This window comes from Amborella trichopoda, chromosome 8 (genome assembly GCF_054954075.1).
Source record: "Amborella trichopoda isolate Santa Cruz 75 chromosome 8, AtrichopodaSantaCruz75HAP2 v2.0, whole genome shotgun sequence".
NCBI classification, from domain to species: Eukaryota; Viridiplantae; Streptophyta; class Magnoliopsida; order Amborellales; family Amborellaceae; genus Amborella; species Amborella trichopoda.
In genome coordinates this window covers 13,003,736-13,028,565 of record NC_142343.1, presented here as the reverse complement: position 1 = coordinate 13,028,565, position 24,830 = coordinate 13,003,736, and the positions used below count along the sequence as shown (strand labels likewise).

The 24,830-nt window shown below is 32.6% G+C and overlaps 1 long non-coding RNA gene across 1 annotated transcript; it reads left to right on the top strand.

Moving 5' to 3' along the window:
• Positions 1–527: 527 nt before the first annotated feature.
• Positions 528–24,068, top strand: LOC148780798 (uncharacterized). The gene is made up of 6 exons (XR_016061404.1): positions 528–791; positions 1,299–1,491; positions 1,628–1,823; positions 9,980–10,123; positions 11,008–11,081; positions 23,925–24,068. It is a non-coding gene; the product is annotated as an uncharacterized LOC148780798 (long non-coding RNA).
• The last annotated feature ends 762 nt before the right edge of the window (positions 24,069–24,830 follow it).

Genomic DNA, 24,830 nt, shown 5'->3' with positions numbered 1-24,830 from the left:
TAAATTTGATACTGGTCTTTAAAAAAATCAAGTTCCATACTCATATGATAATTTTTTTAGAGATTCGTGCTAAATTGAATGGTGATCATTTGAAATCCTACACATATGGGTGAAAAAAAATCCTATAAGATCATTGCTCATGTTATAAATAAAGAATTATTTACTTGAATATCCAACACTTAAGACAGAGAAGGTGTCCTATCAAGATATGTGAGAATTCAGCTGTCAACTCTTTAAGGTGATGTCATTTTATGTTGAGATTTCCGCCTGCCACTACTTCGTGGTAATGGTCAGCCTGCTACCACTTTGAGACAATGGTCAGCCAGTTGTATTGACAATGGTCAGCCAGTTTGAGAAAATGGTCAGCCACTTTGAGACAATGGTCAGCCAGTTGTATTGACAATGGTCAGCCAGTTTGAGAAAATGGTCAGCCACTTTGAGACAATGGTCAGCCAGTTGTATTGACAATGGTCAGCCAGTTGTATTGACATGAGTGTTAACTTTGAGGCAATCGTTAGCTGAGAGGTCTGCTGCCTATCAAAACTGTAGGTTTACTTTGATCCTTTATCAAATATAAAAAGAAAATATATGTAAGAAACAGCTAGCTAATTGACTTTCCATTATACATTTTGGCTCCTAAGACTTTTCTAGGGCTACGTGTTTTGTTAGTAAGTTTATCTTGGGGTTTTACCTGGGATGATCGGGTTTGACGCTTCTCTGATACAAGTAATCCTTTTGGATCTTGGATTTAGACTTTTCCTCAACATCACGTATGTCCTCATTTTTTAGCGGTAAATTGTTTCTCATCTAAGCTATTCTGCTTGATCGCTCCAACTCTTTGTTTTTCAAAAATATTTAAGAGAATTTTGAAAATAGTCACAAATTTTGAAACAAAGCGTGGTACCAGGTTTACAATTTTAACAAAAAACAATTAAGCTTTTTGAAATCATAAGACAGTTTAAAAACATCTGACTCAAGATTGCTCTTAAGTTTAAAGCTTGAAAAGGAGAAAATGGAAATTTTTTAAGAGGGGAGCTTTTTTTTTCTTTTTTTGCATTAAATGACGGGGTTAGCAATTTAAACTGATTGTATTGCGGGGCATTTTTCTGATTTCTCATGAAGTGTTTCCAATGTTTTGAAAATACATTTTCAAAATTTTCTTTCTCTTTTTCTTTTCTAATAGGAGTCTTTCAGTTTAGCCATTTTTCACCCCTTCTTGGATTTATGAGCATGACCAACCTTGGTTGGGATCATCAGGAACTAAAATCATTATGTAATGTTTCATCTTTCAATCTTAGCCCTTGTGTCACAATCCAAAGGAGGGTTCTTCAAGGTCTTTGAGCGAACCGGTGTCTTGGATGAGGTAAGGTATTGCCCTTAATGATTGGGATTTCTTTGGATTTCCAATTTCATTCTATCACTACTATCCGCTTGAAGTTCAGATGGTTAAAGCCCTTCAAGTTTACTCGGAGAGTTTTTCTTTACAATGGGGTAAATGCCCTTTGACTGCTTTGGGCACTGAATTGATATTGGCTTGAAGAACTTGAGTCGACTTCTGATTTTCTTTTGAGATTTCGTGTGCATTTTTTTCCCTTCCTTATTTTTTTCTCTCTCTCTCTTATTGCAGGGGATCCCATTTGGGTATTCAGCCCGTATTATTATTTTTCTCTGACCACCATATGACTTGGATTGAGAGTGAAGGATTGAGTCTCTAAGATTTTGGACGCCTTTTCTTAGACTTTTGGAGATCAATGCATGTGACTTTTGCGCCTTTCTTTGAGGATCGACAGTGCTTCTGTTTACTAATTTCGTCAGAGGACCAGGTAAGGATGTTTGTGCACCCCATTCGGAATGTGGTCATCTTTCATGTTCTTTGGGAGCCAGGCAAGCTCTAATATCGGACACCCTTAGATCACCCTTTCTCCTAGGTTAGTATCCAATGTCTCCTTGACAGTGATTATTGAATTCATGTTGAATCCTATTTGAATACCTCAAATCTAAGACTTGGAATCACTCTCAAAATTTCTAGTCCCTCAATTCTTTGAAGTGGCTAAGTTCATCATGTTCTGCCCTCTTTAAAAGGTTTTATTGTTAACTACCCAATGTATGTGCTGCATGTTTTAGGATCAGTTTGACATTTTTGACACATTTTAAATTAATCCGCCCTAGTATAAGGGCATTAGAAAGGACTGGGTGCGCGGGCTGCTTTAGAAAGTACCCTTAGCTTCCTTTTTTTGCTCCAAGACCTCATGGTGCTTACTGATATATGGACTAGCTATTCCTAAGACATGGGACAGAGAGAAATGGCTATTGTATTTATGCCTATTTTAAAAATATTAATTTTTAAAACCGTCTCGTTTTGTGCATCAAGCTGCTATTTGGGGTTTAACACCATGGAGTATTGAACCTAAATGGGTGTGAGTGCCTTACTTTGCTCTTAAAATGGGCGAGTGAAAGCCGTAATCCTTTTCATTGGTCTTTTTTTTGTTAGAACCTTGGATTGTTCTTGACCAATTAATTCTATCACAGGCTCATCCCCGATGCTTGACTCTAGATGAAACCCTTGGATGAGGATAGCAATGGTGCTAACTCTTAGACACTGTATGATTCCTTGGGATGCGTCAGCTTCATTTGTTACATAGACATACATATGCGTGTCAGTAGCTAAGTGTCCAAAGTGCCTAGTACAAAAGGTTAAAGGCTCTTCTTTTAGACATGTTCGTACAAGCATTACTCTTCTTTTATATATATATATATATATATAATTAATGATCTTTAGGATTCTCTTTTATCTATATGGGTAGGGCATCAAAGAATTTCTTCTATCTATATGAGTAGGGCATCAAAGGATTACCATTAAAATTAGTACGAATCTTTAAAAAAGTTATCATATGGGTGTAGGACTTGATTTTTTCATATATCCGTACCAAATTTAATGGTGATCCTTTGGGGTCTTATACATATGGGTGGGAGAGGGTTCTATAGGATCATTTCCCTCTCTCTATATATATATATATATATATATATATATATATATATATATATATATATATATATATAGAAAAATACTACAAAATGTTTATAGGTGAAGTTCTATAGTACTTCACCTACAGCTTTATCATCATTCAAAGTTTATCACACAATCACCGATGCCTGATAATGTTGAATTTTAATATGCTTTTTAAAAATCATAATCATCTGAAATTTTGTAAATGTGTGCGCCATTGTGAGATACACATGAATAAAATATAAAACAAGTAATTTGAAGATAAAAACTAAGTAAAATAGCCCTATAAAGTTTTAAATGTAATTTAGTTATTTTATTTTATGACTATTATTTTTTTAATATTTTATTTTGGCAAGACTAGGTCATATGTACACAAGTCTCAAATTTTAGATAAATTTTATAAATAAAAAAATTATTAAAATTCAAATACTACTGAAAACTGTGACCGTGTGATGACTTTGAACGGTGATGATGTGTAAGTGAAGTACTGCAGAATTTCACCTATAGGTGTTTTGTAAATGGTTCCATATATATATATATATATATATATATATATATATATGAAAGTATATAATAAGACCTTTTACCTTTAATACAAGACGGTCTCAATTAATCTTAACCATTGGATATGAAATTGGGTGGCTGCATTTATTTGACTAACCAAGCTCAAATTTCAAACATACCCAAACTATCAGATTTCACATCAGATTGGTAATTGTGACGTCCCTATACTAAAAGTAAATGGTCTCATTGTATACAATCCCTATATATATATATATATGCGAAAATTAATAGTGATTTTGCCTACCATTATCACTGTCTAAAGTTCATCGCATGGTCACAATTATCCGGTAGTATTTTAATTTTTATTTTTTTCTACAAATCCAAATTATCTGAAATTTGGAGCATGTGTTCATAAAAATTAGGATAATCTAATAGAAATATATAAAAAATAATTCGTAAAATATAAATTGACTAAAATACCTATGAAAATTTACAAGGGTATTTTAGGTAATTTATATATTACGAAATATTTTTTTCAAATTTTTATTAGGTGAACCTCACTAAGATCTACACACTCTTCAAATTGAAGATCATTTTGATTTATAAAAAAAAAAATTAAAATTGAAATATTAAGGGGTAATTGTGACCGTGCAATGAACTTTGGACGGTGATGAGCGTATATATATATATATATATATATATATATATATATATATATATATATATATATATATATATATATATATATATATATATATATATTCATTTTCTCCTATAGGCATTGGGAAGATAAGTCTTCCCAACGCCTATAGGAGAAAATAAACGGTGATTTCGCCTATGCTCGTCACCGTCCAAAGTTCATCACATGGTCACGATTGTCTGGTAGTGTTTCATTTTTTATTTTATTTTGTATATAAATTTAAATGATCTAAAATTTTGAAAGTATGTACATCTTAGTGAGGTGCCCCTAATAAAAATATGAAAGAAAAAATCGTAAAATATAAAGTGACCAAAAGACCCCTATAATTTTTAAGGGGTATTTTGGTCAATTTATATTTTGATAATTATTTTTTTATATTTTTATTAGATTCTCCTATTTTTTATGAACATTATATCCAAATTTTAGATCATTATAATTTATAATAAAAAATAAAAAATGAAACACTACCGGACAACTGTAATTGTGAGATGAATTTTGAACGGTGACGAGAGTAGGCGAAATCACTGTTCACTTTCGCCTATAGGCGTTGCGTAGTGTTTTCTTATATATATATATATATATATATATATATATATATATATATATATATATATATATATATATATATAAGAAAACACTACGCAACGCCTATAGGCGAAAGTGAACAGTGATTTCGCCTACTCTCGTCACCGTCCAAAGTTCATCGCACTGTCACGATTGTCCAGTAGTGTTTCATTTTTTATTTCTTTTTACAAATTGGAAATTTGAAATTTGGAGCATGTGTTCATAAAAAATATGTGAATCTATGAAAAATATCAAAAAAATATTTACATTAAATGAATTGAGTAAAATACCCCAAAAAACTTTCAGGGGTATTTTGATCAAAATGTTTTCCACTAATTATTTTTTTATATTTTTATTTGGTGCGCCTTACTAAGATGTACACATGCTTCAAATTTCAGACCATTCTGATTTGTAGAAAACAAATGAAAAATGAAACACTACCGGATAATCGTGATCATACGATGAACTTTGGACGGTGATGAGGGTAGACGAAATCATTGCTTATTTTTTCCTATAAGAATTAGGAAGACTATATATATATATATATATATATATATATATATATATATATATATATATATATATATATATATATTTGCAGGTTAAAAAATCAGGAAGGGAATTAGAAGACCCGGGAAGGTGTCAATAGTAAAATCAAAGGCAGAAAGGATAGCCTGCCAGCGAGCAAATATTTATTTGGCAACCAGATTTTGAACATCTTTTTGCAGAATATCTTTGGCGGCTTTGCAATCAGTTCGAATAAAAAACTGTTGATTGATAATATCACTTTGAAATTTGGTAACGCAATGAACAATTGCAAGTAATTCTTTTTTTACCATAGAATAGTTTTGTTGAGCTAGATTCCAGGCTTTAGAGGTATACCTGAGTAGTTGTTCATGACCATCTATTCGTTGTTTGAGGATGCCCCCTAATCCCAACTTTGAGGCGTCACATTCAATTATTTTGAAAGCAGTAGGATGAGGAAGAGAAAGACAAACAAGAGTTTTGACTTTTTGTTTGACTATTTGGACTGCTTTGGTATGTATATCCGTCCAAGGTGGATGATTCTTTTTTAATCTATCATATAAAGGTTTAGCATTTATAGCAAGATTGGGATAAAAATTACTAACATAGTTGAGACATCCTAAGAACCTTTGAAGTTCTTTTTTATCTAATATTTGATCAGGAAATTTATCAGCAAATTGTATGGATCGATCTATAGGAATAATAGTGCCATGATGGATATTATGTCTTAAGAATCTAATAGTTGTTTTGAATAAAGTAATCTTTCTTGTAGATACTACTAAGCCAGCATTCTGGACTGCATGAATAAAAATGTTAACATGTTTAATATGTTCATCTATGGATTCAGAAAAGATTAAGACATCATCAATATATACTATCATAAATTGATAATAAGCATTGAAAACATCATTCACTATTTTCTGAAATTCTGATGGAGCATTTTTTACGCCAAATGGCATTACATTCCATTCGTATTGTCCAAAGGGTACATTAAATGCTGTTTTATATTTATCTTTTTCTTGGATTTGTATTTGCCAGTATCCTGACTTCATGTCAAATTTAAAAAATATACAAGCATTGGCTACTCGATCTAGTAAATCCCTTTTATTGGGAATGGGATATCTGATCCATTGTAAAACTTTATGTAGAGGTTTATAATTAATAACTAATCTTGGAACTCCTCGTTCTTTTTCAGCATTTTTATTGACATAGAAAGCTGCACAACTCCATGGTGATGCACTTGGTCTTATTAGCTTTTTTGTTTGGAGTTCAGCAATTTCTTTTCTATACATATCTAATAAAGTAGTATTCATTTGTATTGGTCGAGCTTTAGTAGGAATTTGTTTTTCATCAAATCCTAGTTCATATGGTAGACTAATACTATGTTTTTGGTAGACTAATACTATGTTTTTTTCTTTCCCAAAAAGCATTGGGATGCTCACTACAGATAGAGGTTTCTACTTGTTGTTGCATAGATTGAATCTTTTGTTGGATCAAAGGATTCTGTAGTTGTTCGTCCACATATTTATATTCAATTTCTTGTTTTAATGTACAAAAAAAAATTTCTTTGTTTTGTAATTGACTTTTGACATTATTGATTTCGTTCAATTTTGGTTAATGAAAAAAATCAAAGTGTATTGATACATTTTGATAGTTAGAAGATATTCATGTCTGATCTATGGATAAAGGATATAATAATGTAAGAAATGGGACTCCAAGAATAACAGCTTGGCTTAGTCCTTTGACCAAGATGAATGGTGTGTTAATACATTGACGATTATTACAAACAAAAGCATTAGATAATTTATAATTTATAAAAAGTCTACTGCCATCTGCAGTATTTAGGATTTGAGTTGTTTTGTCAAAATATTTTGTTGGTACTAATCCTTCATTGATGCAATTAAGATCAACACCTGAATCTATTAAAGCTGATGTTTGAAATCGATAATCTTCAGCAACTATAATAGCGACTTGAACAAACCATTTTTTAATCATAATTTTATTTGTTAGATTCACAGAAGAAGTTTGTTCTGTGATCAGAAGTGGTTTAGTTTCTGAGGTTTTTGGTATATTTTCTGGTGGATCAGGACTATATGTTGTGACTAGATGATTGAAGTCAATTTCGTCTGTATCTGAATTTTGATGAGATAAATTTTGTAATTCTAATATTTTAATTCTATTTTTTAATTGATGAACCTCTTTTTTAACTTCGTTGATTTCATGTTTAAGTTCTGAAATAGACGGTTCTTTTTGTTTAGTGAGATGTTGTTCACTGACTCTTTTCATAATAAAGACAAAATTATATTCATCTAGTGTTTTATTAATAGGAGGTGTTTTTGCTTTTGTTTTAGCTAAATTAATAAATTTGGCAATCAGAGATCTTTTTTCTTCTGGATCTGTCATTTTTTCTATGAGATCTAAGATTAAATTATCTTCTTGGGTAAGCATATGAAGATTATGTGAAGGTATAGGACAAGTGCAAGTGGATTCTTCCATTTGATGAGATAATTCTGTTTCCGTAGAAGAATCTGAAGAATCAGATGACTTTGTCCATATTAAGTCGTCATCTTGGATATTTCCTATAAGTGATTCAGTAGAATCTGAAGAGGTTGTATCATAATTGATTATATTATATAATTTTGATTTGATGGATTCATCTAGGTGTAATGATTATATTTTCTTTTTTAATTTGCATTGGTGTTTGTAATGGCCAACTTTTCCACATTTGTAACATACTGGAAGTTTCTTTTTCTGTTTAGTATTGGGAGAAAACTTTTTTATAAATTTTGTTTAGATTTTTTATATTTGTTATGTAGTTTATCTGATCTATATTTTTTTTTTCTTGTATTTTTTCTTTTTCTTATATAACTTTTCAGGTTTAATATTTTTTCTATCTAAATGATAACCAAATTGTTCACAAAAATCACCAAGTTCTTTACGCTTGGTAATTTGTTGTTTATCAAGCTGTCTTTTGAGTTTAAGATCAGTACATAAAGTTAATCCTTCAGCACATATTTCTGCTGATAATTCTCCAAGTGTATATGCAGAGTATATAATAACGCCATTATGTTTTTTTCGTAGTCTATCTTTGACTTTTTCTGCAAATAAATATGGTAGACCAGCAATAAATTTTTCTTTCCAATGGTCTAACTGACAATCTTCTCGTATAAGTAATCTTGAGAAAAAGACATCCTTATACCATTTATAATGGGCTAAAGTAGGACATCGAAGGTTGGACAGTAGATCTTCTGATCTTGCTGCTAATAGGGCTGTACTTCCTACAAAATGTAATCTAATACTATATATTAAGGTGTTTACTGCATTACTTTCAGTATAAATTATTTCTTGATTTTGTTCATTTCTGGCAGTCCATTGTCTTGTATTGGTGAGGATTCTGTTTTTGGTTTCATCATCAACATAGAAATCCCACCAGCCTCTTAACCAGCCAGTAAATCCATTTACTATTGCTTTGGCAACCTCTTGGTCTGGATTGCCTGCCATTTTGTTTGCTGAAGCAAACATTGTCATATGTCTCATGACATCTAATATTTTTAGTTCTGATAAACCATCTATTGTCCAGTTGACTATTGATCTTCCTGAATATGAAACAGCCTGTTGTATGGCATCCTCTTCGAGTTGTACGTCAACAGGTGTAGGTCTCTTATAGTATGGTAAAGCTGTGATCGATTTTCATGTTTTACCATATGCTATCCTATTTAAATCAGTGGGTGAAGTATCCATAAAAGCAGATTCTTGGTTTTGTATGGTATCTTCTATAACTGGTTCCTCTTCTTGGAGCATCATAGTCTCATGTTCTGAAATTTTTGTTTTTCCTCTATCTGAAGATTCTGGGATAGTAGGTAAAGGTACAGAAATACTAGGTATTGGTATAGGAATACTAAGTTTGGGAGAGGGGATTCCTTTGATATTTAATTGGGCTAATTTAGATATTAACTGGTCCATTAATGTTTTATTATCTTTTTCTATATGAAATTTAGTTTTATTAAGTTCTGGAGAAGGTTTGAACAAAACCCCTTTAAGAATAGGAGTTATTCCCTTAGTTTGGGGAGTAACTAATCTTTCTATACGTAATGCTTGTTTTCCTAAATATTGCATATATAAATTGGTATAATTGTTTTGTTCTACTATGTGAGGTATTAGTTCTTGCTTTTTACCTATTTCTTTTGGTAGAACTTTATATGGTGTTGCAATAATATCATATAAGGATTGTGGTGGTTCTCCTTTGCTTAAAGGGGTTATTGCACCATTTAGTATGATACTTTTCTCAGAAGGGTGTGTACTAGCAGTAGTAGTACCGTCCGTACTGATGTATGTTTTCTCTTCTATTGTTTGAATAGTATTGAATTGAGGAATGTTAATTTTATGTTGAGTACATATTTCTAGTAACCGTATAAAAAATCATTTTGTTTCTCTTTCCTTTTTTAAGAATTTATTATATTTTTTATGAAATAATTCTACTAATCTAGGTTGGAATGTTTTAAGATACCATTCTCTAATACCTTGATTTTCTGGAGCAAGATAATCTTTTTGTATATAAGCAATATCTATTTTTCTCTTTTTTCTTGCTAATTTAGCAGCTAAATATTCTTCCATATATTCGTCAATATTTATATCATCTTTTACTTGTAATGTAAGTACTTGGAATTCAGCTATATCAGGTTCAAACGTAGATGTATACGTGGGAATGACTACATGATCAGCTGTTCGTTTGACACCTTGTAAGTGAAAATCTGAAGATGTTGTAGGTATTGATGGAGAAGGGAATATTATAACCTCGGGAGTATGACAAGATTTTCTAGCAGGTACTTATGGTTTTTTATTTCTTTTCCTTTTAATATCTATATCATCCTGTACTATAGGCTGTTGAAATTTTATTTCAATATTTCCATCCTGATGTTCTATTATTTGATTGGGAATAGTATTCACAGGTACTTACCTGGGCTGGTTTGCATTTTGCAATGCCCATGATTGAGGTAGAATAATATCGGACCAAGTAATAGTTTTAGGTATAATTGTATTTGATTTTTCTATATTAGTTTGGAATAATATAGTTTGATCCTTCTTATCGGTTTGCTTAATATTAGGACAGAGAGTATTCATTACTTTATAATAGATTCTATATACTATTGCTAAATTTTGAGAACCATGCGTCATATTAATCCATGAGTTTTTAAATTTATAGTTAATATATCTAATATATTTGGATCGGTTAATGAAACAGAAAAATTTGGAAAACAGTTAAAATAAATGGGTCCACTACATAGACTGGATTCTACCATGCCTAGGAGTGAGTCCGAAAACTTATTGTGTCTTGTATCTCTTAGGCATACAAGCACTGAGATGTTTAACCCTGGACGAGTTAATGGTTTAATAGCTATTTGTATTAATTCAATGTGTAAATATTTATAATTATTTTCTTTGTGTTTTTCAATAATTTTTCTTCATGATAGGTGAAAGTCTTCTTGATTTTGAGTTACTGATAGGCTTTCCTCTACTATTTTTATAGCATAACCTAATTTGAATTTGAATGTTCCTTTTTGGTAAATATCTTTATCGGTACCTTAGGAATATTCCAATTTTGTATAAGATGTTCAATATCATTTATGATGATTTCTTCTTTATTTTTAACTCTTAAAGTTTGAGAGTGATTACCTTTAAGATTCTTAATTAAATTTGCCATCTGTAGGTTGAGGATAATGGCAATCTGGACGATCAAGGGTCCAGCATGTTTCCCTAAGCGGCTCTTCCTGGCCTTGGCGGGTACTTTGCCTAGACTTTTCCTTTCGTCTCTTTCTTTAACTCTCGGACCAACTTTCTTAGATGTAAATTTAGTTACGTTTCTACAGTAATACTGTAACTTTTAACTCTTAACAGGTCACTGTTTTTTCTACTGTTTGGCTCTGATACCAAAAAGCGCCAGGATCTACAGTGAATTCGACAGTGAAACTTTTGATATTGTTTAAAGTAAGTATGTGAATAGTAAGCTATTATACTTCACTATTTCTTGTAAAATCTTATAATAATTGAGACATAATAGAATAATGCAAATAAAAGGTATAACTGATATATCTATTACTAACCACTGTGTATGGTTGTGATTGCCTATTTTAATACTAAATACTATTTTGAATTGCATCAAAAAATATTTCACATTTATAAAAATTCTTATATAAACATTGATACATTCATTTGTACAGAGTAATACATCGGAAAGGAAACTTATACATCCTGTATACACTCTGTGACAATAACAAACTGTAAAAACAAACTAATTGTAAAATTAAAACAAACTTACTGTGTACATATGCAATAACTGGAAAAGAGTTTCCAGTGTTGAGGACAATATGAAGAGAGAGAGTGAAGATTACAATCACACATGCTATGAATATTTGAAAGGAGGAAAAGATAGAACCTGATGGTCAAAGTAAATTTTGTGACTTGGTATTCATGAGCTATGAGGTCAGAATAACTGTTGCAATGGATGGAGCAGGTAGAAGACAGAAGAATAACGTCTGAGAGAGAGAATTGCTGAGAGAAAGAGAGAATAGAATAGAAGTGCAAAGAGAGATTAGAAGAGAAGAGAACTTCTGAAAAAGAGCTCCTAAGCGACCTGCCTTCGTTGAGGAAGGGAGAAGGCCTTATATAGGCGAGAGGAGATTTCTTCCTTGCGAAGGAAGCGAGAAAGGATAAAGTTAAGAGAAAATGCAAAAAGAAGACGAGACATAAAGCAAGATGCTGTCGGAGAAAGAAAACAAAAACAAAAAAGAAAAGTAAAAAGTCTTTTGTCCTTGTCTGCGAAAGTGGAAAAAAGAGCATCAGGGAATAGTGGGTCTTTTGGAACCACTTGTTGCTACAGTGTCAGTAACTTTGTCTTTTTTTATCGGTGGGAACAGTAATGGTATCTTGGAATAGTATTGGCATGTCTTTTATGTCGGTGGATGGCATCTTGGAATAGTAGTCGCTTGTCGTATATTGGTGAGTATTGTCAGTCATAATTTTGGCAGCAACTGGTCATGGTCTTTGGCTGCATTCATCTGGATCATCTTCTTCTTCTTCGGGGTCCGTTTCGTCTAGGGGAAAGTATTTATTGTTATGAGCTGGTGATGACTGTACGGTCTCATCTGATGAGACTGGCTTTCTTCCTGCTTCTACAAAGACACATCCATTCCAGCCTATACTCTAGCTCAATCAAGGTCAACCCAAAGACCTAATGTTTCTCGTTCTTCTTTTATTGAAAGAGCATATCTCATGGATATTACAATAGATGACCACCATACTAGTATGAAACCTATCAAACTTGCTTCATTATATCTTATCAACCATTTGAATCCAACCAATGGAGTCAAAACTTGTGAATATTATGAAGCCATTCTTATGGAAACAGGGTCCATCATTGTTGTCCATTACTACCAGCAAAATACCAAAATAATTGCATATTCAAAAATCCAGATCAAGAAATTGCTTTCTTATGAGGAGTGGGGTTGCAATCCTGCTCAGGGCAAAAAATTACAAAATCCTAATTTTTTGTACAAATATTACAAGTATGGCGAGTATATAAAAGCTTGGCATAAAATGTTTTATTACCAAAATCCAAATAACACTCATAGCTGGTATATTCAATTTCGATTACCCATTTTCGAACGATTCCCTAATTGGTTTAAAAATTGGTTTTTAGTTTGGGGATCAACCACTGCAATTTTACTTTCTGCTTTCAGAAAAGTGCAAGAACAATTTGTTATATTCAATAATAGTGATAATAATACAGACAATCACCTGTACTTTATTGCACTATACCAACTCACATGGATTATGAAGTGGGAATACACAATCTCTGTCAATAATACAACTGACCATACCTATATCCCACGCCTTGGAAAAACCATCTCAGTAAAATGGTGGGATATCTTCAATATGGACCCCACAACCATAGAGTAAAGATTACAATCGCACATGCTAGGAATATTTGAAAGGAAGAAAAGATAGAACCTGGTAGTCAAAGTAAATTTTGTGACCTGGTATTCATGAGCTATGAGGTCAGAATAACTGTTGCAGTGGATGAAGCAGGTAGAAGATAGAAGAATAACGTCTGAGAGAGAGAATTGCTGAGAGAAAGAGAGAACAAAATAGAAGTGCAAAGAGAGATTAGAAGAGAAATGAACTTCTGAGAAAGAGCTCTTGAGCGACCTACCTTCATTGAGGAAGGGGGAAGGCCTTATATAGGCAAGAAGAGATTTCTTCCGTGCGAAGGAAGCGAGAAAGGATAAGGTTAAGACAAAAGGTGAAAAGAAGACGAGACATAAAGCAAGATGCTGTTGAAGAAAGAAAACAAAAACCAAAAAGAAAAGTAAAAAGTCTTTTGTACTTGTCTGCAGAAGTGGACAAAAGAGCATCAAGGAATAGTGAGTCTTTTGGCACCACTTGTTGCTACAGTGTCGGCAACTTTGTCGTTTTTTGTCGGTGGGCACAGTAATGCTATCTTGGAATAGTATTGGCTTGTCTTTTATGTCGGTGGATGGCATCTTGGAATAGTAGTCGCTTGTCGTATATTGGTGAGTCTTGTTGGTCATAATTTTGGCAGCAACTGGCCATGGTCTTTGGCTGCATTCATCTGGATTATCTTCTTCTTCTTCGGGTCCATTTCGTCCAGGGGAAAGTATTTATTGTTATGAGCTGGTAATGACTGTACGCTCTCATCTGATGAGACCGGCTTTCTTTCTGCTTCTACAAAGATTTCCTTCATTTGTTGTTCAAGAGTTTTTTTAGAGGCATTAAGGTTGGTTTGTAGCATATTTCTCAAAGATGTAGGGAAGTGAAAGAAAGTATTGGCAGTATTATGTCCACTCGGATTGGGATTATATATAAATTTTTGTGGAGATATACGTTTAGGAACTATAGTTGTGGGGTCCATATTGACGATATCCCACCATTTTACTGAGATGGTTTTTCCAAGGCGAGGGATATAGGTATGGTCAGTTGTATCATTGACAGAGATTGTGTATTCCCACTTCATAATCCATGGGAGTTGGTATAAGGCAATAAAGTGCAGGTGATTGTCTGTATTATTATCACTATTATTGAATATAACAAATTGTTCCTGCATTTTTTAGAAAGCAGGAGGTAAAATTGCAGTGGTTGATCCCCAAACTAAAAACAAATTTTTAAACCAATTGGGGAATCGTTCGAAAATGGGTAATCGAAATTGAATATACCAACTATGTGTGTTATTTGGATTTTCGTAATAAAACATTTTATGTCAGGCTTTTATATACTCGGCATACTTGTAATATTTGTACGAAAAGTCAGGATTATGTAATTTTTTGCCCTGTGCAGGATTGCAACCCCACTCCTCAAAAGAAAGCAATTTCTTGATCTGGATTTTTGAATATGCAATTATTCTGGTATTTTGCTGGTAGTAATGGACAACAGAGATAGACCCTGTTTCCATAAGAATGGCTTCATAATATTCACGAGTTTGGACTCCATTGATTGGATTCAAATGGTTGATAAGATATAATGGAGCAAGTTTGATAGGATCCATACTAGTATGGTAGTCATCTATTGTAATATCCATGAGATATGCTCTTTCAATAAAGGAAGAACGAGGAACATTAGGCCTTTGGGTTGACCTTGATTGAGCTGGAGTATAGGCTGGAGTGGATGTATTAGCAGCAAGATTAGAAGATCTACTGTCCGACCTTCGCTGTTCTACTTTATCCCATTATAAATGGTATAAGAATGTCTTTTTCTCAAGATTACTTATACGAGAAGATTGTCAGTTAGACCATTGGAAAAAAAAATTTATTGCTGATCTACCAGATTTTTTTGCAGAAAAAGTAAAAGATAGACTACGAAAGAAACATAATGGCCTTATCATATACTCTGTATATACAATATACTCTGTATATACACTTGGGGAATTATCAGCAGAAATATGTGCTGAAGGATTAGCTTTATGTACTGATCTTAAACTCAAAAGACAATTTGATAAACAACAAATTACCAAGCAAAAAGAACTTCGTGATTTTTGTGAACAATTTGGTTATCATTTAGATAGAAAAAATACGAAACCTGAAAAGTTAAATAAGAAAAAGAAAAAATACAAGAAAGAAAAAGGCGAAAAGAAGACGAGACCTAAAGCAAGATGCTGTCGGAGAAAGAAAACAAAAACCAAAAAGAAAAGTAAAAAGTCTTTTGTCCTTGTCTGCGGAAGCGGACAAAAGAGCATCGGGGAATAGTGAGTCTTTTGGCACCACTTGTTGCTACAGTGTCGGCAACTTTGTCGTTTTTTGTCGGTGGGCACAGTAATGGTATCTTGGAATAGTATTGGCTTTTCTTTTATGTCGGTGGATGGCATCTTGGAATAGTAGTCGCTTGTCGTATATTGGTGAGTCTTGTCGGTCATAATTTTGGCAGCAACTGGTCATGGTCTTTGGCTGCATTCATCTGAATCATCTTCTTCTCCTTCGGGGTCCGTTTCGTCCAGGGGAAAGTATTTATTGTTATGAGCTGATGATGACTGTACGCTCTCATCTGATGAGACCGGCTTTCTTTCTGCTTCTACAAAGATTTCCTTCATTTGTTGTTCAAGAGTTTTTTTGGAGGCATTAATATTGGTTTGTAGCATATTTCTCAAAGATGTAGGGAAGTCAAATGAAGTATTGGCAGTATTATGTCCACTCGAATTGAGATTATATATAAATTTTTGTGGAGATATACGTTTGGGAACTATGTTGTGGGGTCCATATTGAAGATATCCCACCATTTTACTAAGATGGTTTTTCCAAGGCAAGGGATATAGGTATGGTCAGTTGTATTATTGACAGAGATTGTGTATTCCCACTTCATAATCCACGGGAGTTGGTATAAGGCAATAAAGTACAGGTGATTGTCTGTATTAATATCACTATTATTGAATATAACAAATTGTTCCTACACTTTTTGGAAAGCAGGAGGTAAAATTGCAGTGGTTGATCCCCAAACTAAAAACCAATTTTTAAACCAATTGGGGAATCGTTCGAAAATGGGTAATCGAAATTGAATATACCAACTATGTGTGTTATTTGGATTTTCGTAATAAAACATTTTATGCCAGGCTTCTATATACTCAGCATACTTGTAATATTTGTACGAAAAATCAGGATTATGTGATTTTTTTCCCTGAGCAGGATTGCCACCCCACTCCTCATAAGAAAGCAATTTCTTGATCAGGGTTTTTGAATATGCAATTATTCTGGTATTTTGCTGATAGTAATGGACAACAGAGATGGACCATGTTTCCATAAGAATGGCTTCATAATATTCACGAGTTTTGACTCCATTGGTTGGATTCAAATGGTTGATAAGATATAATGGAGCAAGTTTGATAGGATCCATAATAGTATGTTGGTCATCTATTGTAATATCCATGAGATATGCTCTTTCAATAAAGGAAGAACGAGGAACATTAGGTCTTTGGGTTGACGTACAACTCGAAGAGGATGCCATACAACAGGCTGTTTCATATTCAAGAAGATCAATAGTCAACTGGACAATAGATGGTTCATCAGAACTAAAAATATTAGATGTCATGAGACATGTGACAATGTTTGCTTCAGCAAACAAAATGGCAGGCAATCCAGACCAAGAGGTTGCCAAAGCAATAGTAAATGGATTTACTGGCTGGTTAAGAGGCTGGTTGGATTTCTATGTTGATGATGAAACCAAAAACAGAATCCTCACCAATACAAGACAATGGACCGCTAGAAATGAACAAAATCAAGAAATAATTTATACTGAAAGTGATGCAGTAAACACCTTAATATATACTATTACATTTAGATAGAAAAAATAAGAAACCTGAAAAGTTATATAAGAAAAAGAAAAAATACTAGAAAAAAAATATAGATCAGATAAACTACATAACAAATATAAAAAATCTAAACAAAAATTTATAAAAAAGTTTTATCCCAATACTAAACATAAAAAAAACTTCCAGTATATTACAAATGTGGAAAAGTTGGCCATTACAAACACCAATGCATATTTAAAAAGAAAATATAATCATTACACCTAGATGAATCCATCAAATCAAAATTATATAATATAATCAATTATGATACAACGTCTTCAAATTCTACTGAATCACTTATAGGAAATATCCAAGATGACGACCTAATATGGACAGAGTCATCTGATTCTTCAGATTCTTCTACTAAAACAGAATCATCTCATCAAATGGAAGAATCCACTTGCACTTGTCCTATACCTTCACATAATCTTCATATGCTTACTCAAGAAGATAATTTAATCTTAGATCTCATAGAAAAAATGACAGATCCAAAAGAAAAAAGATCTGTGATTACCAAATTTATTAATTTAGCTAAAACAAAAGCAAAAACACATCCTATTAGTAAAACACCAAATGAATATAATTTTACCTCTATTATGACAAGAGTCAGTGAACAACATCTCACTAAACAAAAAGAACCGTCTATTTCAGAACTTAAACTTGAAATCAACGAAGTTAAAAAAGAGGTTCATCAATTAAAAAATAGAACTAAAATATTAGAATTACAAAATTTATCTCATCAAAATTCGGATACAGACGAAATTGACTTCAACATATAATCCTGATCCACCAGAAAATATACCAGAAACCTCAGAAACTAAACCAATAATCAAAATAATACTTTGTCCAATCCACCTACTCTCATGGGCTCTCGTAGCAACTCCTCTCGCAATGAGAAGCGCCCTTTGACAATAATATCATTTGAAGGTGATAACCCGCCTTTGGCCACCCTTTCACCTTCCATTTCACCTATTCACCAAATTACATATCCAGACACTAACACATCCACTCCAGCCTATACTCCAACTCAATCAAGGTCAACCCAAAGACCTAATGTTCCTCGTTCTTCCTTTATTGAAAGAGCATATCTCATTGATATTATAATAGATGACCACCATACTAGTATGGATCCTATCAAACTTGCTCCATTATATCTTATCAACCATTTGAATCCAACCAATGGAGTCAAAACTCGTGAATATTATGAAGCCATTCTTCTGGAAACAGGATCCATCTCTGTTGTCCATTACTACCAGCAAAATACTAGAATAATTGCATATTCAAAAATCCAGATCAAGAAATTGCTTTCTTATGAGGAGTGGGGTTGCAATCCTGGTCAGGGAAAAAAATTACATAATCCTGATTTTTCGTACAAATATTACAAGTATGCCGAGTATATAGAAGCCTAGCATAAAATGTTTTATTACCAAAATCTAAATAACACTCATAGCTGGTATATTCAATTTCGATTACCCATTTTCAAACGATTCCCCAATTGGTTTAAAAATTGATTTTTAGTTTGGGGATCAATCACTGCAATTTTACCTCCTGCTTTCCAAAAAGTGCAGGAACAATTTGTTATATTCAATAATAGTGATAATAATACAGACAATCATCTGTACTTTATTGCACTATACCAACTCCCATGGATTATGAAGTGGGAATACACAATCTTTGTCAATAATACAACTGACCATACCTATATCCCACTCCTTGGAAAACCCACCTCAGTAAAATGGTGGGATATCTTCAATATGGACCCCACAACCATAGTTCCCAAACGTATACCTCCACAAAAACCTATATATAATTACAATCCGAGTGGACAAAATACTGTCAATACTTCCTTTGACTTCTCTACATATTTGAGAAATATGTTACAAACCAACCCTAATGCCTCTAAAGAAACTCTTGAACAACAAATGAAGGAAATCTTTGCAGAAACAGGAAGAAAGCCGGTCTCATCAGATGAGACCGTACAGTCATCACCAGCTCATGGCAATAGATACTTTCCCTTGGACGAAACGGACCCCGAAGAAGAAGAAAATGATCCAGATGAATGCAGCTAAAGACCATGACCAGTTGCTGCCAAAATTATGACCGACAAGACTCACCAATATACGACAAGCGACTACTATTACAAGAGGCCATCCACCGACATAAAAGACAAGTCAATACTATTCCAAGATACCATTACTGTGCCCACCGACCAAAAACGACAAAGTTGCCGACACTGTAGCAACAAGTGGTGCCAAAAGACTCATTATTCCCCGATGCTCTTTTGTCCACTTCCGCAGACAAGGACAAAAGACTTTTTACTTTTCTTTTTTGTTTTTGTTTTCTTTCTCCGACAGCATCTTGCTTTATGTCTCGTCTTCTTTTCGCCTTTTGTCTTAACCTTATCCTTTCTCGCTTCCTTCGCAAGGAAGAAATCTCCTCTCGCCTATATAAGGCCTTCCCCCTTCCTCAACGAAGGTAGGTCGCTCAAGAGATCTTTCTCAAAAGTTCTCTTCGCTTCTAATCTCTCTTTGCACTTCTATTCTATTCTCTCTTTCTCTCAGCAATTCTCTCTCTCAGACGTTATTCTTCTGTCTTCTACCTGCTCCATCCACTGCAACAGCTATTCTGACCTCATAGCTCATGAATTTAAGGTCACAAAATTTACTTTGACTACCAGGTTCTATCTTTTTCTCCTTTCAAATATTCCTAGCATGTGTGATTGTAATCTTCACTCTCTCCCTTCATATTGCCCTCAACACTGGAAACTCTTTTCCAGTTATTTCACATGTACACAGTAAGTTTGTTTTAATTTTACAATTAGTTTAGTTTTACAGTTTGTTACTGTCACAGCTTGTATACAGTTTGTATAAGTTTCCTTTCCGATGTAGTACTCTGTACAAATGAATGTATCAATGTTTATATAAGAGTGTTTATAAATGTGAAATATTATCTGATGCAATTCAAAATAGTATTTAGTATTAAAATAAGCAATCACAACCATACACAGTGGTTAGTAATAGATATATCAATTATACCTATTATTTGCATTATTCTATTCTGTTTCAATTATTATAAGATTTTACAAGAAATAGTGAAGTATAATAGCTTACTATTCTCATACTTACTTTAAAAAATATCAAAAGTTTCACTATCGAATCACTGCCGAATTCACTGTAGATCCTTGGGAATGAGATATCTGATCCATTGTAAAACTTTATTTAGAGGTTTATAATTAATAACTAATCTTGGAACTCCTCATTCCTTTTCAACATTTTTATTGACATAGAAAGCTGCACAACTCCATGGTGATGCACTTGGTCTTATAGGCTTATTTGTTTGGAGTTCAGCAATTTCTTTGCTACACATATCTAATAAAGTAGTATTCATTTGTATTGGTCGAGCTTTAGTAGGAATTTGTTTTTCATCAAATCCTGGTTCATATGGTAGACTAATACTATGTTTTTTCCTTTCCCAAAAAGCATTGGGATGCTCACTACAGATAGAGGTTTCTATTTGTTGTTGCATAGATTGAATCTTTTGTTGGATCAAAGGATTCTGTAGTTGTTCGTCCACATATTTATATTCAATTTCTTGTTTTAATGTACAAAAAAAATTTTCTTTGTTTTGTAATTGACTTTTGACATTATTGATTTCGTTCAATTTTGGTTTATGAATAAAATCAAAATGTATTGATACATTTTGATAGTTAGAAGATATTCATGTCTGATCTATGGATAAAGGATATAATAATGTAAGAAATGGGACTCCAAGAATAACAGCTTGGCTTAGTCCTTTGACCATGATGAATGGTGTGTTAATACATTGACGATTATTACAAACAAAAGCATTAGATAATTTATAATTTATAAAAAGTCTACTGTCATCTGCAGTATTTAGGATTTGAGTTGTTTTGTCAAAATATTTTGTTGGTACTAATCCTTCATTGATGCAATTAAGATCAGCACCTGAATCTATTAAAGCTGATGTTTGAAATCGATAATCTTTAACAAATATAATAGTGACTTGAACAAACCATTTTTGAATCATAATTTTATCTGTTAGATTCACAAAAGAAGTTTGTTCTGTGATTAGAAGTGGTTTAGTTTCTGAGGTTTTTGGTATATTTTCTGGTGGATCAGAACTATATGTTGTGACTAGATGATTGAAGTCAATTTCGTCTGTATCTGAATTTTGATGAGATAAAATTTGTCATTCTAATATTTTAATTTTATTTTTTAATTGATGAACCTCTTTTTTAACTCCGTTGATTTCATGTTTAAGTTCTGAAATAGACGGTTCTTTTTGTTTAGTGAGATGTTGTTCACTGACTCTTTTCATAATAAAGGCAAAATTATATTCATCTGGTGTTTTATTAATAGGAGGTGTTTTTGCTTTTGTTTTAGCTAAATTAATAAATTTGGTAATCACAGATCTTTTGGATCTGTCATTTTTTCTATGAGATCTAAGATTAAATTATCTTCTTGGGTAAGCATATGAAGATTATATGAAGGTATGGGACAAGTGCAAGTGGATTCTTCCATTTGATGAGATGATTCTGTTTCAGTAGAAGAATCTGAAGAATCAGATGACTTTGTCCATATTAAATCGTCATCTTGGATATTTCCTATAAGTGATTCAGTAGAATCTGAAGAGGTTGTATCATAAATGATTATATTATATAATACTGTGACCTAAGAAGACACAGAATCACGATGTTTTCGGTCATCTGAACATCCGTTGATTTGATGGATTCATCTAGGTGTAATGATTATATTTTCTTTTTTAATTTGCATTGGTGTTTGTAATGGCCAACTTTTCCACATTTGTAACATACTGGAAGTTTCTTTTTATGTTTAGTATTGAGAGAAAACTTTTTTATAAATTTTTGTTTAGATTTTTTATATTTGTTATGTAGTTTATCTGATTTATATTTTTTTTTCTTGTATTTTTTCTTTTTCTTATATAAATTTTCAAATTTAATATTTTTTCTATCAAAATGATAACCAAATTGTACAAAAATCACCAAGTTCTTTACGCTTGGTAATTTGTTGTTTATCAAGTTGTCTTTTGAGTTTAAGATCAGTACATAAAGCTAATCCTTCAGCACATATTTCTGCTGATAATTCCCCAAGTGTATATGCAGAGTATATGATAACGCCATTATGTTTCTTTCGTAGTCTATCTTTGACTTTTTCTGCAAATAAATATGGTAGACCAGCAATAAATTTTTCTTTCCAATGGTCTAACTGACAATCTTCTCGTATAAGTAATCTTGAGAAAAAAGACATCCTTATACCATTTATAATGGGATAAAGTAGGACATCGAAGGTTGGACAGTAGATCTTCTGATCTTGCTGCTAATAGGGCTGTACTTCCTACAAAATGTAATCTAATAGTATATATTAAGGTGTTTACTGCATTACTTTCAGTATAAATTATTTCTTGATTTTGTTCATTTCTGGCGGTCCGTTGTCTTGTATTGGTGAGGATTCTGTTTTTGGTTTCATCATCAACATAGAAATCCCACCAGCCTCTTAACCAGCCAGTAAATCCATTTACTATTGCTTTGACAACCTCTTGGTCTGGATTGCCTGCCATTTTGTTTGCTGAAGCAAACATTGCCATATGTCTCATGACATCTAATATTTTTAGTTCTGATAAACCATCTATTGTCCAGTTGACTATTGATCTTCCTGAATATGAAACAGCCTGTTGTATGGCATCCTCTTCGAGTTGTACGTCAACAGGTGTAGGTCTCTTATAGTATGGTAAAGCTGTGATCGATTTCCATGTTTTACCATATGCTATCCTATTTAAATCAGTGGGTGAAGTATCCATAAAAGCAGATTCTTGGTTTTGTATGGTATCTTCTATAACTGGTTCCTCTTCTTGGAGCATCATAGTCTCATGTTCTGAAATTTTTGTTTTTCCTCTATCTGAAGATTCTGGGATAGTAGGTAAAGGTACAGAAATACTGGGTATTGGTATAGGAATACTAAGTTTGGGAGAGGGGATTCCTTTGATATCTAATTGGGCTAATTTAAATATTAACCGGTCCATTAATGTTTTATTATCTTCTTCTATATGAAATTTAGTTTTATTAAGTTCTGGAGGAGGTTTGAACAAAACCCCTTCAAGAATAGGAGTTATTCCTTTAGTTTGGGGAGTAACTAATCTTTCTATACGTTCTGCTTGTTTTCCTAAAGATTGCATATATAAATTGGTATAATTGTTTTGTTCTACTATGTGAGGTATTAGTTCTTGCTTTTTACCTATTTCTTTTGGTAGAACTTTATATGGTGTTGCAATAATATCATATAAGGATTGTGGTGGTTCTCCTTTGCTTAAAGGGGTTATTGCACCATTTAGTATGATACTTTTCTCAGAAGGGTGTGTACTAGCAGTAGTAGTACCGTCCATACTGATGTATGTTTTCTCTTCTATTGTTTGAATAGTATTGAATTGAGGAATGTTAATTTTATGTTGAGTACATATTTCTAGTAACCGTATAAAAAATCGTTTTGTTTCTCTTTCCTTTTTTATGAATTTATTATATTTTTTATGAAATAATTCTACTAACCTAGGTTGGAATGTTTTAAGATACCATTCTCTAATACCTTGATTTTCTGGAGCAAGATAATCTTTTTGTATATAAGCAATATCTATTTTTCTCTTTTTTCTTGCTAATTTAGCAGCTAAATATTCTTCCATATATTCGTCAATATTTATGTCATCTTCTACTTGTAATGTAAGTACTTGGAATTCAACTATATCAGGTTCAAACGTAGATGTATACGTGGGAATGACTACATGATCAGCTGTTCGTTTGACACCTTGTAATTGAAAATCTGAAGATGTTGTTGGTATTGATGGAGAAGGGAATATTATAACCTCGGGAGTATGACAAGATTTTCTAGCAGGTACTTATGGTTTTTTATTTCTTTTCCTTTTAATATCTATATCATCCTGTACTATAGGCTGTTGAAATTTTATTTCAATATTCCATCCTGATGTTCTATTATTTGATTGGGAATAGTATTCACAGGTACTTACCTGGGCTGGTTTGCATTTTGCATTGCCCATGATTGAGGTAGAATAATATCGGACCAAGTAATGGTTTTAGGTATAATTGTATTTGATTTTTCTATATTAGTTTGGAATAATATAGTTTGATCGTTTTTATCGGTTTGCATAATATTAGGCAATGATCTAATACACTTCTAGACACTTCTAGAAAACCATGTTTGTGGTTTTTGTATGACCTCAAATTTTGTACACACACTCTCTTCATCTCAATAATCAATCCAAAAAAAAAAAAAAAAGTTCAATTTGAACCCTAGATATGGTCAAATTGAGTCCTTTCCAAAAATGAATCCAAACCATTCATTTTGTGAATTTCAAGATCTTAGCCTTTTTGAACTCAAAATCAATTTTTTTTTTTTTTTTTTTTAACATTGTTCATCTAATGATAATAAAGCTATCCAAAAAAATTGGAAATGAAAAAATCCTTCTAAGGCCTAGATCTAAGAATCTCACTAAAATGAACGGCCTATGTTAATTGAGCTAAAAAAATACTTTCTAGGCTATGTTCTCAAGTTTTCCTTTTTTTGTGATGTCTCATTAGAATGACAAGAGTGTATATTTCAAAATTTGGATCAAACAAATGACCATAAGATGGTTTT